The sequence below is a fragment of the Taudactylus pleione genome, unplaced genomic scaffold (assembly GCF_031769625.1).
Source record: "Taudactylus pleione unplaced genomic scaffold, aTauple2 ptg000336l, whole genome shotgun sequence".
NCBI lineage: Eukaryota > Metazoa > Chordata > Amphibia > Anura > Myobatrachidae > Taudactylus > Taudactylus pleione.
In genome coordinates, this window is record NW_028284737.1 from 7,115,158 (window position 1) to 7,129,746 (window position 14,589).

Here is a 14,589-nt window from a genome sequence, read left to right on the forward strand (position 1 = left end):
CCCAGTCCGGTCCAGTGTGTGTTAGCTGATCCCAGTCCAGCATTCATTGTGCCTACTGATCCCAGTCTGGTCCAGTATGCGTTAGCTGGTCCCAGCTCAGCATCCAGTATACCAGTCCCAGTCCAGTAATCTTCCACTTCCAGCCCGGTCATTGCTAATAAAGAACTTCAATACTGTTTACACTAAAGCACCACTTACACAGTCATCACTCATAACAATCTCTTCCATACAGCCCAGTGGTCCCAGTTCCTGTGCCCACAAACAAAACACAGATTCCTGACACCTACTAGTTATTAAAGTGTCCTTGCCAAATGCTTATATCAATCTATATGATTGGTGTGGGAAACGTAAGAATTAGGCCACTTTAACACTATTTTTAAAGCTTCATACATTAACCTTTTAATATTTCCAACAGAAATCCAAACACCCGCATTTTGGCCTGCAAAACTGTTATGTATTGCTTAGGGGTCGTGTCATCATTGTGGAAATCTAAATTTTGCCCCACACTCCACAACTGCCCATTTTTCTATGTGTACTGTTGCATTTCCTACTTTCACACATACTCACCTCATGTTCTGCTTTAGTTCCACAGAGTGACAAGCCACATTCGCCAACATTAGACCCACTTGCTCAGCCTGTGGAAACAAAATGACTTCATCACCTTAGATAAGTTTCCGGCAACACCAATAATGCCAGAAAGCCCACCCAGTCCACACTTAGAGCCACATAGTAATCTGAATGCTGATGAAGCCTCTGCTTCCCTCACCTCCATTGCTGCTTGCAATGACTGTCATGTGGAGTTATTGGACACACAAATGAGACAGTTGTTACAAATAAATCGTCATTTGCGTAAATGTAACAGCAGCCTCACACTCATTATTGTCAGCCAGGGCCATAGGGAGGGTGGTGCGGCCGGTGCCTCTGCACATGGCGGAATCCTGCAAGGTCACTGGCCACTACCTGCCCGGCTCCGGAGGTCTGCAGGAAGAGAGCTCCTGGAGTGCTAAGAGGCTCTCGAACAGAGCAACGCTAAAGAAATCCCAGCCCTCCACCCATTGGACAGAAGAAAAGGCATGCGCTTACGGGAAGGAGGGGGCGGGGGAGCGCGAGAGGGGCGGCAGTGCAGCACAGAGTGCACTGCCATTCTGCTACGGCGCTGTTGTCAGTATAATGTAGCTAACTGACACAGTTGGAAACATTAATTCTAATATTAATGCTAATTTTGAAAATATTGTCCGAATAATGGAATCCAACCACTGTGTGTTTGATTTTATTATCTGTTATGGTACAGTAAGCTTTATCAACTGGTTTGCATGCAATTACATAATTGATTACATAATGAACATTAAATTAAGGGATAATTAAGCGAAATTCATTAATATGCAGAAAGTTAGTTACAACACTGATATATTGGTCAAATAGTGTGTGTCCAAAATACAGTTACGTAGGTATACAACACTTCACCACACAGGTTGTAGGTCTGCTGAAATGGCAAAATACAGAATATGCAGCACAAAGGCAGTCAATCTAAAAGTTAGGGAGTTTACCATGTTTTAGCCGCAAACATTTTAGGCTGATGTGTTCAGCTGAGAAAAAGTGAGATTGATGTTACCTGAGAAATGTATAGTGTTTACTAGTATAAATTAATCTGTTTTGAAACACTTTTTCACACCTCCCAACAGGAGACATTCCCGAAGGGGAAAATGCTCTGCACATTGACTTCCATCTGATACTGCTTTTACACCGAAATTGCGGGTCTGACCCGGAGTTGGAACAGAGTTCCAAACCGGATCAGACCCGGAATTTCTCCGGAGCCGACCCAGGATATTCCTGAGTTGGCGCTGTTCACACCGGAGCTGGGTCTGCATTGACCTGGCTTTTCCGGCGTTGAAGTGGACGCTTGGAGATGACGTAATCTCTAAGCGCCACTGAAGCCAGACCAATCGGCTGGCATGCGGCGCGCTCCAGGTCATCGTGACCCGGAGCGCGCCGTTCACACTACAGGGTTTCACGGGTTATTCCCATGTTAAACCCTGCAACTTACCTGGGTTGGATTGCCGGGTCACTCGACCCAGCAATTTAACCCTTTCTCCTTTTACACCAAGGGGGAGCGCGAGAGGGGCGGCAGTGCAGCACAGAGTGCACTGCCATTCTGCTACGGCGCTGTTGTCAGTATAATGTAGCTAACTGACACAGTTGGAAACATTAATTCTAATATTAATGCTAATTTTGAAAATATTGTCCGAATAATTCCATCTGATACTGCTTTTACACCGAAATTGCGGGTCTGACCCGGAGTTGGAACAGAGTTCCAAACCGGATCAGACCCGGAATTTCTCCGGAGCCGACCCAGGATATTCCTGAGTTGGCGCTGTTCACACCGGAGCTGGGTCTGCATTGACCTGGCTTTTCCGGCGTTGAAGTGGACGCTTGGAGATGACGTAATCTCTAAGCGCCACTGAAGCCAGACCAATCGGCTGGCATGCGGCGCGCTCCAGGTCATCGTGACCCGGAGCGCGCCGTTCACACTACAGGGTTACCCGGGTTAACCCTGCAATAATCTGGGTTTTAGCTCTGGTGTAACAGGGGTATGAATTTGTTGCAGGACATCACCTGTGGTAAAACACCTTGGTTAAGTACAGTAGTTCACGCCAGATGAGGTGATACATTATTTAAGAGTTAAGTCAAGAAACAGATAATTTGGTCCATACTGGAACGGGTCAGGTTTGGAGGTATTTTTTGTTTGTAGTGCAGATGCTGAATAACCTTTAAAATGTTACAGACCACATTTTTAGTCATGGTTGAAGTAACAAGGGTCAAGGTTGAAGTAACAAGGTTGTGTAATATGCGTATAGAGTCACCAGATGTAAGCAATAGCTCTGCCTGCTCAATAAGACTCTGTTGCCATCTAGTGTTTATTACAACTTTCTAAATGCATGTGCTGTGTTTGCATTATATATACATGAATGTCAGTCAGACAGTCTTTATGCAGCTATCTAGTTTGTCAGAGACAAATACACAGTAAGCATACTACTTAAATATCTACCAGAGAATATTACATAGCAATATTTCCTATATATACATCACTACATGTGATAGGATATTTAGGATTTTCCTAAATAGTTTACTTATTCCACACAAGTAATTCAAGGCACCTGCAGATTCTGTGTGTATAACTGTACACCTGTATCTCATATCTATATTAGGGATGTGCAGGCTCGGATAGGTTCGAGTTTGCACGTTGAGTTCGGATTTTTCCCTCCAAAAAAACGGAACTCAGAAAGAGGCTAAACGTCATCTTACATGGACGAACATCATCATTCCTGGACTTTTGTCCACTATTCAAGAGATGTCCACTAATTTTTTAATTTTTATCCTCCAATTAATATTCTAATAAGCAAACACTGTTTCATATTTTTTTTTGTTTGTTCCCTTATAATTGCTTTACAGCACAAAGAGTTAACTGATTTACAGGGAACTGCAAAAATTGTTGTTGTATTATACATTTATTTATTATTTCTTCACCTTTGTTTATATAGTGCTAGTATACTAAGCAGCGATTTACAGTTGAGAACACAGTAATAAAAGAAGACTGAGTATTGACAGGCAGATATACAGAGAGTCAAGGGCACTGCTCGAAATCTTACAATGTATAGGATATAAACATAGTGGTTGCAAGTGAGAAATTCAATAATAATGACATTTATTTTACATAAAAATTTAGCCCACTAAGAATATATCAACCCAAATGTAGCTTTTCAGTCACCAGCACTCCCCCCTTCTATTAGCAAAGCTGTGACGGTCTCCACACCAGAAACCCGCACAGTTCAGGAGTGGAGATGATCAAACTGGTCCAGTGTGACACCCTCAAACCTTTATTATATTATATAACTGGAAAGTTATTAACTCAAGTTCAAAGTTCAAGCTTACATTGAAAACCTTAAAAATACTATGGGGTCAATCCAATTAGGTGCAAATTGCGAGTAGCAAGTTTGTTTGTTGAAACTCGCAGACTTCGCATCGATGCGCGCTCCTGGAGTTCTCCAATCCAATGAAAAATGTCTATTCACACTACTCACAGCGGAGGGGTGCGAATTAACTGCCAAACGAGATTTGAGAGAAGTGCATGAAAAAGTGGGGAGACCATCGTGGACCCCCCAAAATGGATAATTTTGTTAGCAGGACCGTATAGAAGGCTGTTTGTGGGCATTGGGAAGGTACTGTAAGTTTTTTTAATGGTGTCAAATGTCTGATTTGTGCTGCTTTTTAAAAAATGCAAAAAAATTATTAAAAAAAACAATCTTTTTTCGTTTAATCTCAAACTAATTAAACGAAAAATGCATAAAAAAGTAGGAAAAAAGGTGATTTTGGGGTACTTTGAGGGCACCTTGGAAAATTGTAAAAAAATTTATAAAAGAAACAATTATTTTTCAATTAAAAAAATATTGTCATTATATTTGGGGTGCCTAAATTAACGGAAAAGTTGATTCTGGGGTAATTTGGGGACACTTTTTTTTTACCCAAAAAATTACACGTACTGTAATTATTAGTTTAATTAAGCTAATTGGAAATTGTCTAATTAGTCATTAGGGGGGTGTCTAAGGGGTTCAGCACAGTGTCCCGACATTTTACCCTTAAAATAAAGATTTTCCTTTCCATCTCTCACCCTCAGGGAGGTGCGAATGGAAAAATGTGAATTCAGTCTGACTGATTCAGTGCGAGTTGCTAATTGGATTGCAAAATGAACTCACTATGTGAATTCAAAGAGAAAATAGCAACTCGCAATTTACACCTAATTGGATTGCCCCAATATCATTCCAGTTTGCCTTGCTCAAATTTTACAAAAATATTTTACTTTCTCTAATGGTTGAGATTTATCATTACATTTTTAACTTTAGAAGTTAGTTTGATGAGTACATATTCTTCCCCACCTGCCCTGCGCAGGATCCTTTGGAGTGACTGCACAGAACATTTGCTCCACCCAATCAAAGCCTGAGTTAGACAGAAACCACACTATTTAATTTCTAAAGAAAGCTATTTTTGTTGGTACAGAGGTATCCTCATACACCTAGGGCTAAATCCAATTAAACACGATGTACTCATGGGTGCGAGTCATCGCGACAACGGCTGCACTTGACAGCAGCCTGAATTCACATAAAACTACTAGCAGCCCCATTGGGCTCAGAGCAAAATTATGTGTATTCGGGCTTGGAGCGAGCTGCGAGGGGTGCGAGATGCTGTGCCGTTGCTGGCGTTTTAACGATGTGGTAACAGAAACTCGCACCCTTCGTATGCCTGAGCTGCTCCAAGAGGTTTAGCGTACCATCTTTTTTTTTCAATTTTGCATCTTATTCGCATCGCAGACACAGTGAAACAACACTGAAAGTGTACTGCAGAAGACGCTGGGCTACGACTTTAACCGCACAGGAATTATGGCTCTATTTACTAAGCAATGAATGGAGATAAAGTAAACAGAGACAAATTACCAATCAATCAGCTCCTAAGTGTAATTTTTCAAACACAGCCTGTGACATGGCAGCTAGGAGCTGATTGGTTGGGACTTTTTCTCCATTCACTTTATCTCCATCCAAGGCTTAGTAAATAGCCCCCTTAGTTTTAAACACGCACAAAGTTGCAGATGAAGCACAATGGAACATGACAAGATAAAGTCACAGCCGCTTCACCGTAGCACTTTGTATACAGATTCACACTCATTCGCACACAGATGTACAAATGTCACACATCAAGTTGATCAGTGTAATCTAGCGAAATAGTTTTGTCGCTTCCAGTTATTTTATTTATGTGGTTAAGACACACATTTTAATATTTAGTTTATAGAAATGTTAGACCTGGAATGGACAAAATCCTGACCGCCGGCTTGTCTAATCCCGGCAAGTGTCTAATGACAGGCGTTGAAATCCTGACACTTGTCATTAGACCTACACTGGGAGCCTGACACCCAGCTTACCGATCGATGTAAGCCGGGCGTGGACAGCCGCACAGGGGGGGAGGGTTAGGTACCCCCCGGGAGGTTAGGGTTAGGCTAGGGGAAGGGGAGGTTACGGTTAGGCACCCCCCCGGGAGACTTAGGGTTAGGCTGCGGGGAAGGGGGGTTAGGGTTAGGCACTTGGGGGGGAGGTTAAGGTTAGGCATCCCTAAGGGAGGGTTAGGGTTAGGGTTAAGGGGGGGAGGTTAGGTTAGTAAATAGAAAATATACTTACCTGTCGGCATCTTTACTGCTGGGCTTCCGCTGTCGGGATGCGGCCGGCGGTAAATCATATCGATTCCATTAGACCTGCATGTCTGATAGGTGTAAAGTGTATTTTATCTAATGTCAAGATGTAAATGTGGGGGCGAATATTTTACATTTATTAAAAATGTGATAGCATTAAATCTGAGTGATAGACATTTGCTACATTTTCAGGACATTTATCAAGAATATAAAGCTATAAATAAATGTCCAGCATTCAGTACATTCTGTACAGATGTATGCATTCTATACATTGCTGTGTCCGCAACATGTCATTTACTTTTCCAGATTACAATGTTCCTTTATGATAAAGATCACATGAACACAAAATCAGCAATGTGGGCACAGTAACATCTGGCTATAAGTAAGACAATACAGCGTTTGAGTAATGATCTGGATGCCCAGCAAGTACTGTGCATTGTAAGCCTCCCTCTCAAACAATGTGCTCACAGAAGCAGTGGGTTCTGTGGATAAAAATGTAACTTGTGCAAATCTGAAGAGTGCCCAGAATAAGCCTCTTAATTACATTGCAGTTTGGTTCTTGAGCACAATTGTTGCCAGAGTGTGAAATACTTACAGACTTTCTGGCAGCCCCCTCCGAGAGCAGCTTAAGTGGGTGGCGTGAGGGTCACGATCATGTCATCGCACCTGGCCCCTGTTTTACAATGCTGATATTACCGACATTGTAAACAGGGGCTGGGCTACGATGATGCGATTCAGCGCGAATCTCGTTATTCCCCCCTGAACTGCTCACTTTCGCTCGATAAGTGGGCACTAAGATGGGAGGTTAGGGTTAGGCACTAAGGATGGAGTGTTATGGTTAGGCACCGGCAAGGGGGGGTTAGGGTTAGGCACTAAGGGGGGAGGTTAGGGTTAGGCACTAAGATGGGAGTTAGGGTTAGGCACTAAGAAGGGCGTGTTAAGGTTAGGTACCGGCGAGGGGGAGGTTAGGGTTAGGCTTAGTCACCGGGCAGGGGGAGGTTAGGGTTAGGGTTAGGCACTAAGGGGGGAGGTTAGGGTTAGGCACTAAGATGGGAGGTTAGGGTTAGGCACTAAGGATGGAGTGTTATGGTTAGGCACCGGTGAGGGGGAGTTATGGTTAGGCACTAAGTGGGGAGGTTAGGGTTAGGCACCGGCGAGGGGGAGGTTAGGGTTAGGCACTAATGGGGCCGGGGTTAGGGTTAGGCACTAAGGGGGAGGTTAGGGTTAGGCACTAAGGGGGGAGGTTAGGGTTAGGCACTGGGGATTCTGACAGGATGCTGATGTCGGTATTCTGACCAGTGACATCCTGACCGCCGGTATTCCATACCCAACTCATGTGGGACAGGCCATATACAGAAAAGCAGGGCCGTCAGGAGACGAGCAGGGCATCGAGTACTGGGGACGTGACCAAATACACGAGGCATGCCAAATTTTTTAAAAATAATACTATGTGTGGCGCCACAAAGGGGGTCATTTGTCGCCCTCAGCGGCACTGCAAAGGACAGCAGCTAACCAGGGGCAGAACTAGCGGGAGTGCAGCCGGTGCCTTGCACCGGGGCTGCTGCCTGCCGACCTGGTCCCCATTAAAAAAAATTGGAGCCGGAGCGGGCCTGCTTCAGCCGCTCCGACTCCAATATGGCACACACCCGCCGCGGTGTCTGTCATACGTCACATGCGCCGTGTCATAACAAGGAGCCGGGCTACTGGAGAGGATCGACAGGAGCCGCGAATTGAGAAGAGCAGAAGAGGAAGGAAATAATGTAAGTAAGTTGCGGTAGTAAGGGGGAGAAAGCACACGCTGGGGCTGGAGAAGAAAAGAGGCTGACACACACGCTGGGGCTGGGGGGGGGGAAGAGGCTGACACACACGCTGGGGCTGGGGGGGGGGAAGAGGCCGACACACATGCTGGGGCTGGGGGGGAAGAGGCTGACACACACGCTGGGGCTGGGGGGGAAGAGGCTGACACACGCTGGGGCTGGGATACATGCTGGGGGGAAGAACGAGGCAGTGACATGCTGGGGATGGAGGGAGAATGATGCTGACATGCTGGGGCTGGGGGGGAAGAATAAGGCTGACACGCTGGGGCTGGGGGATAGAATGAGGCTGACACGCTGAGGCTGGGACACATGCTGGGACTGGGGGAGAGAATGAGGCTGACATGCTGGGGCTGGGTGGAGAATGAGGCTGACACGCTGGGGCTGGGACAGATACTGGGGCTGGGGGATAGAATGAGGCTGACACGCTGGGGCTGGGGAGAGAATGAGGCTGATGGGCTGGGATACACGCTGGGGCTGGGGGGAGAATGAGGCTGACACACTGTGGCTGGGACACACGCTGTGGCTGGGGGGAGAATGAGGCTGACACGCTGGGGGGGAATGAGGCTGACACGCTGGGGCTTGGGGGGAGAATGAGGCTGACACCCTAGGGCTGGGGGATGAGGCTGAGTCGCTGGGGCTGGGGGAGAGAATGCGGCTGACACAGTGGGGCTGGACAGACTGGATTTAGTGACTGGCGTGGCAGTGAGGGGTGGTGAAAAAACAAGGCTGGGCAACAGGACAGACACTGGATCTAACTCCGGGGGGGAGTGGGGGGTGGGAAAAAAATGTTGGGGTGCATGGTGCCAGGAATGTGCGGGGGCCCAAAGCATATTCTTGCACCTGGGCCCACCACTCTCTGTTTCCACCACTGCAGCTAACCCAGGCCACTGTGGGGCTCTACCAATAAGACCAGGTTGGGTAATTAGTACCACCCACCCCCTCTCTGCGCGCCTATAGGGAAGTTAGGTAGTATTTATTTTCAGCCCCCCCCTACTGTATATCTGTCCTACTGGCTGCAAGACATGACATTGTGGATGAATGTGCTTTAGATACTTTGCAACTCTACTAGTTTACATTATTTGTAATTATCATTAGGTAACTAAAATGGTAGAAAAGAATACAGTGCTAGTAAAAATATGGACATTTCCTAAATATGCAAAAAGAAATAAAGGTAGCGCTTGTAGACAAACATAGAAACAATTTATTACACCTATTGTAACAAACGATAATAAAAGACAATGGACAATGGACAATGGACCTTAGGGTCTCGTCGCAAGCCCCGATGGTCGCGATGGTCTTGACCATCGCGACCATCAACCTGGACGGTCGCTAAGCTGTGAGTGGTAACCCACAGCTTAGCTAGCGACCAGGAGGCCGCACTAAAAAAAGAAGCGCCCGCCCTCATTCAGAACAAGCGCTCGCTTCTTGCGACCGACTCTGAATGAGGGCCAATGTGTCAATATGCAATATGCTGTCAGTAGATGGAGCTAATCAATCAATAAAAAGTCTCTCTCTGCAATATGCTCAATACTTGCAGTAAAGAGGGTTTAGAAACCAGTTCTCATGTAGAACAGTCACAGTGGATATCATTGATTCGGTCCGCTAGATATAGTATGGTACCTGATGTGAACGTAAAGGTATCATGCACAAACTGAGTGAAGAATCTCCGGGGGAAGATGATATTGAAAGGGGCCGTGGTGAATGCCTGTTCAATCCTACGGTTCACCTTAGCCCTGGTCGGTTTAATGCTGGGGCGGCTGCGTTAGGTGTTTCCAGCTAGTGCACGTAATCGGCGGATCTTGGCCCTGGCCAGCTATCCGCTAAAGTGTCCCTGCTGTGTGCTCAGAGACTGCACACGCCGACTGCCGAGTCTGTCAATGGGAATCAGACACACGGGTAATGTGTAGTCTCAGCGGGAAGCAGCGTAGAGTGAAGGGCTCCGAGCGCGGTGACCAAATCAGTGTGCTAACAGTGCGGTGACCAAGAGAGAGAGTGAGTAATCCAAATGTCTCTGTCTGGTGAGTGCAACAGCATAAAGCCCAAAGCCTTAACGCGTTTCCCCGGAACAACACTCTTTCTTCAGAAGGAGGGCTTGAATAATTTGCCATTCCATGAGAGCTTTAAAGTCACACACCTATCTTTAATGAACCTTTCTAAAAAAGCACTTATGCTCATACCATGGTCTCACTTAATGGTTTAATTAATTAAATACAAATTACACATAACTCAGGTTATAAATAAAAATCCAAATAAATATGAATCTTTTCAAAATCAAAAAAAGCAACAAATAATTGAACATACATTGATGGATTTTAAATATGAATAAATTAAGAAGCCTAAAAAATAATAAAAGACGATTCGTCTATATATGTCACACTATTTCCATATATATATATAAAAGAATATTGTAGAGGATTGATAAATAAGATATTTTCAGGGCTATAGGGCACCACTGTTGATATAAAAAAAGAACAAAAAAAGATGATTGTTCTTATGGTACAGTCTGAAGTGATTTAAATACTAACTAACAACCCAATACTGATGTTAATAAAACCCTCATGCATATACTATATTATATATACTAGCGCAGATAAGTACAATATGTAGTTTTAATGCACAAAGGGCCTCATTCAGAGACGGTCGTAGGATGCAAGCGGTTGTTCTGAAACAGGGCGGCCGCTTGCATCCTGAACGGCCGCTTCCATGTCGGTCGTTAGGCTGTGGGTTAACACCCACAGCTCTAACGACCGCTAAGGGTGATGGTCGCGATGGTCAAGACCATCGCGACCATCGGGGCTTACGATGAGACCCTAAGGTAGGGTCTCGTCAACCTTAAGCCCCAGGGAGCTTCCTGCTCTGTTTGAGTAGGAAGCTCCCCACTGACATGGCAAACGTTCCGACAGGAACGCCTCCATTTGGCCAGGCACGCCCCTGGCCCGCCCAGCAAATGGAGTGAGCTGTCACTCAACATCGACAGCTCGCCCCGTCTGCTACGAGACCCCTAACGGTGGATCACCCGTCTTTAGCCAGGTCTCAAGCATGCGCACGACGGAGCCGGCTCCATCATGCGCATGCGCACTGGAGCAACATCGACCTGGTTGCAAACTCGTAAAGCTCCAAAGTGTGTCCATAGGACACAAAATAATAAATCACTAAATCGGCAGCAACACAGATACAATTTACATCAACTATTTGACCATATAAAGAGAACAAAAAAAAATGATCATTCTTATGGTACAGTCTGAGGTGATATAAATACTAACTAACAACCCCATACTGATGTTAATGAACCCTCATTGGTATACTATATATACTAGCGCAGATAAATACAATGTGTAGTTTGAGCGCACAGAGGGGCTCTGACAACAGCGCTCGCTCTGAATCAGGGCCCTCCTACCTAATATTGGAGTGGCCTCCTGGTCGCTCACATAGCTGTGGGTGACCACCCACAGCATATGCGAGCGGCCAAAAAGATGGTCGCGATAGGGTCTGCGGTAGGGTCTCGCAGCCTTAAGCCCAGAAGTGCTTTTGGCTCTATCAGAGCTCCCTCCATCGTGCGCATGCGCACTAGGGCACCATCGACCCGCTTGCGAGCGCTCAGTGGGGCCGGCCCAAGACGGTAGGCATTCCCATGGGAACGCCTCCGTCTGGGCAGCCACGCCCCCAGCACGCCCACCAAAGGGGATGTGCTGTCACTCACCATCGACAGCACGCCCCCTTTGGTATGAGACCCAGTGCGACGTATGCGCACTGGGCCACCATCGACCCGCTTGCGAGCGCTCAGCGCTCGCAAGCCGGTCTGAATCGGGCCCAGAGTGTGTCCATAGGACACAAAATAGTAAAAACACTAAATCAGCAAAAACACAGATTAAATATACATCAACTATTTGACCATAGAAAAAAAGGGGGGGAAGGTACAATAGAAACTCTACTGCAATAGAAATGGAATAGATGTCATATATCAGTTCAATATTTTCATTGTGTCCTTCTGAGAAAAGTGTATGCATTATATGAATCCAATAGGCTTCCCTTGCGCATAATTTTCGATACCTATCACCTCTTTCTGTATATCCAATCTGTTCTATTACAGTAGTGGTCAAAAGTTCTGAAGCGGCATTATGTACCTCTGCAAAATGCTGTGACAGACTGTGGTTTTGAAATCTCTTCTTAGTGTTCCTACAATGTTCCAGGAACCTAATTTTAAATTCTCTGATGGTATGTGTGATGTATTGCTTTTTGCAAGGACAAATAAACCACAAAGTTTGTCTCGCAATTTACAAAGAACTTCATTTGATAGATCTCTCCAGTTACTCTGCAGGTAAATGTATTCAGTCCATTAGTTATTGACGTGCAGGTGAAACATCTATTATGGTTGCATCTAAAACAACCCGTTGGTTTACTGGCCCAAGATAATACCGAAGGCCTTTTAGTCGTCGTGTCGCTATTCGTTTCCCTAAAATGACTAGGGGCTAATTTCGACTGGAGATTATCTGCTTTTTTAAAAATGACCGTGGGGTGATCCCCCAATTCTTTCTTAAGGATGGGATCCAATTGTAAAAGATGGAAGTTATTTTTATTAACTTGTTTAATTTTAAATGATGCACTGTTATGTTTGGACAAAAACAATCGAACTGTCTATTGGCTTATTAATGGTTAGAGAGTATTAATGAGGATCTATCTAACTGAATAGTTTCTTCAAACGCTGTTTCAAGTAATTTTTCTGGGTAGGATTTTTCTTTGAAAGAGATAATTAGTTGTGCCGCTTGTTCCCTAAATTTTATGTCATCGGTTCAATTGCGTTTCAACCTATGCAATTGTCCTTTGGGAATATTGTTTAACCATGCTTTTTGGTGATTACTACTACTAGTATATTCAAGATAGTTGTTACAGTTTACGTCTTTGGTGTAAGTTGATGTGACAATATTTTTCTCTGAGACTACAAGTGTTATATCCAAAAAATTTATAGAATTTCCTAAATATAAATGTCTTGGTATATTTAAAGGGGTCAAACTTGCTGTGGTTGCTGCATATCAGACAAATAGACACATTACAATGCAGCTAACTTTATATGGGCCAACTTCTTATTCTTTTACATAGTGTAGTCTTATGCGTGTCTTGATGCAAGCAGTAATATGCTCATTACTGTATATTGTATATTTATGGGCATCAATTAGCCCAGCATCTGGCAGGTTTATGCTTGTTGTAATCTCAGGAGATTACAAATGTCATTTATGTTGCAGTTATTACACTATATGTGTCACACACAGTATAATAAATGCAAGATAAATAATTTGTAATCTTCTGTGTCCACAGTTTTTCTTTTGCGTGGTGGGGTGGGGGCCCCAAAGTATATTTTTGAACCTGGGCCCACCACGCGCTAGTTCTGCCACTGGACTCCCGGTCACAGACCAGACGTACCTAACAACTGTGATCTCCAATGTTCAAGCATGGAGCACTTCTTTTAAAAAATAAAAATCATTTTGGCATAAACTCTTTTTCAAATTTCCATTCCTCCTCTCAGTGTCCCGAGACTTGCCTACTGTACACACCTCATGTACTTCGTGTCCCGAGACTTGCCTACTGTACACACCTCATGTACTTCGTGTCCCGAGACTTGCCTACTGTACACACCTCATGTACTTCGTGCCCCGAGACTTGCCTACTGTACACACCTCATGTACTTCCTTTTGTCACCAATCATATTGGATTCTCTTTAGAGTCTGCACTAACTAAGTTGGCCAATCATTTACTTCACTTCTTACACAGTCCCTAGGGCCAATCAAACTGTTCCTTTAGTCTCCATGTTGTGGATCCATTTCCATTCCATTTTCACCATGGATTACCATAAAGCACAGACTTAGGCTCTCTGCTCTTCTTTATACTACTAAGGGGTCTATTTACTAAGCAGTGTTAGGAGACAGAGTGAAAAGTGATAAGAAAGTGATAAGGTGCCAGCCAATCAGCTCCCAACTGTCATTTTTCAAACACAGCCTGTGAGATGACAGTTGGGAGCTGATTGTTTGGCACCTTATCACTTCTTATCACTTTTCACTCTGGGCCTGATTCAGATCCACTCGCAAGCGGGTAGATGTTGGCCCAGTGCGCATGCGCACGACGGAGCTGGCTCCGTCGTGCGCTTGCGCGAGACCCGGAAAGCGACGGGCAAGCCGTCGCTCCGGGTCTCATACCAAAGGGGGCGTGCTGTCGATGGTGAGTGACAGCACGCCCCCTTTGGTGGGCGTGCTGGGGGCGTGGCTGCCCAGACGGAGGCGTTCCCATGGGAACGCCTACCGTCTGGGGCCGGCCCCACTGACATCACAAGTGATGTCAGTGGGAGTGCTCTCGGCTCTGACCCTACCACAAGGGTCTTGTCGCAAGCCCAATGGTCACGATGGTCTTGATCATCGCGACCATCTTCCTGGCCGCTCGCTATAGCTGTGGGTGGGCCTCTCTAAAAATTAAGAAGGACGGCCCTGATTCAGAGAGAGCGCTCTGTCAGAGCGTCCGGCTCTGAAACAGGGCCTCTGTCTCCTAACACTG

At 45.3% G+C, this 14,589-nt stretch overlaps 1 long non-coding RNA gene across 1 annotated transcript in view; it reads right to left on the minus strand.

The window, feature by feature from the left end:
* Nucleotides 1–587: 587 nt before the first annotated feature.
* Nucleotides 588–14,589, minus strand: part of LOC148508901 (uncharacterized) — a 142,082-nt gene continuing 128,080 nt past the window's right edge. The window contains exon 3 of the long non-coding RNA XR_015869530.1: nt 588–635. This is a non-coding gene — a long non-coding RNA (uncharacterized LOC148508901). The remainder of the gene's footprint in view (nt 636–14,589) is intronic.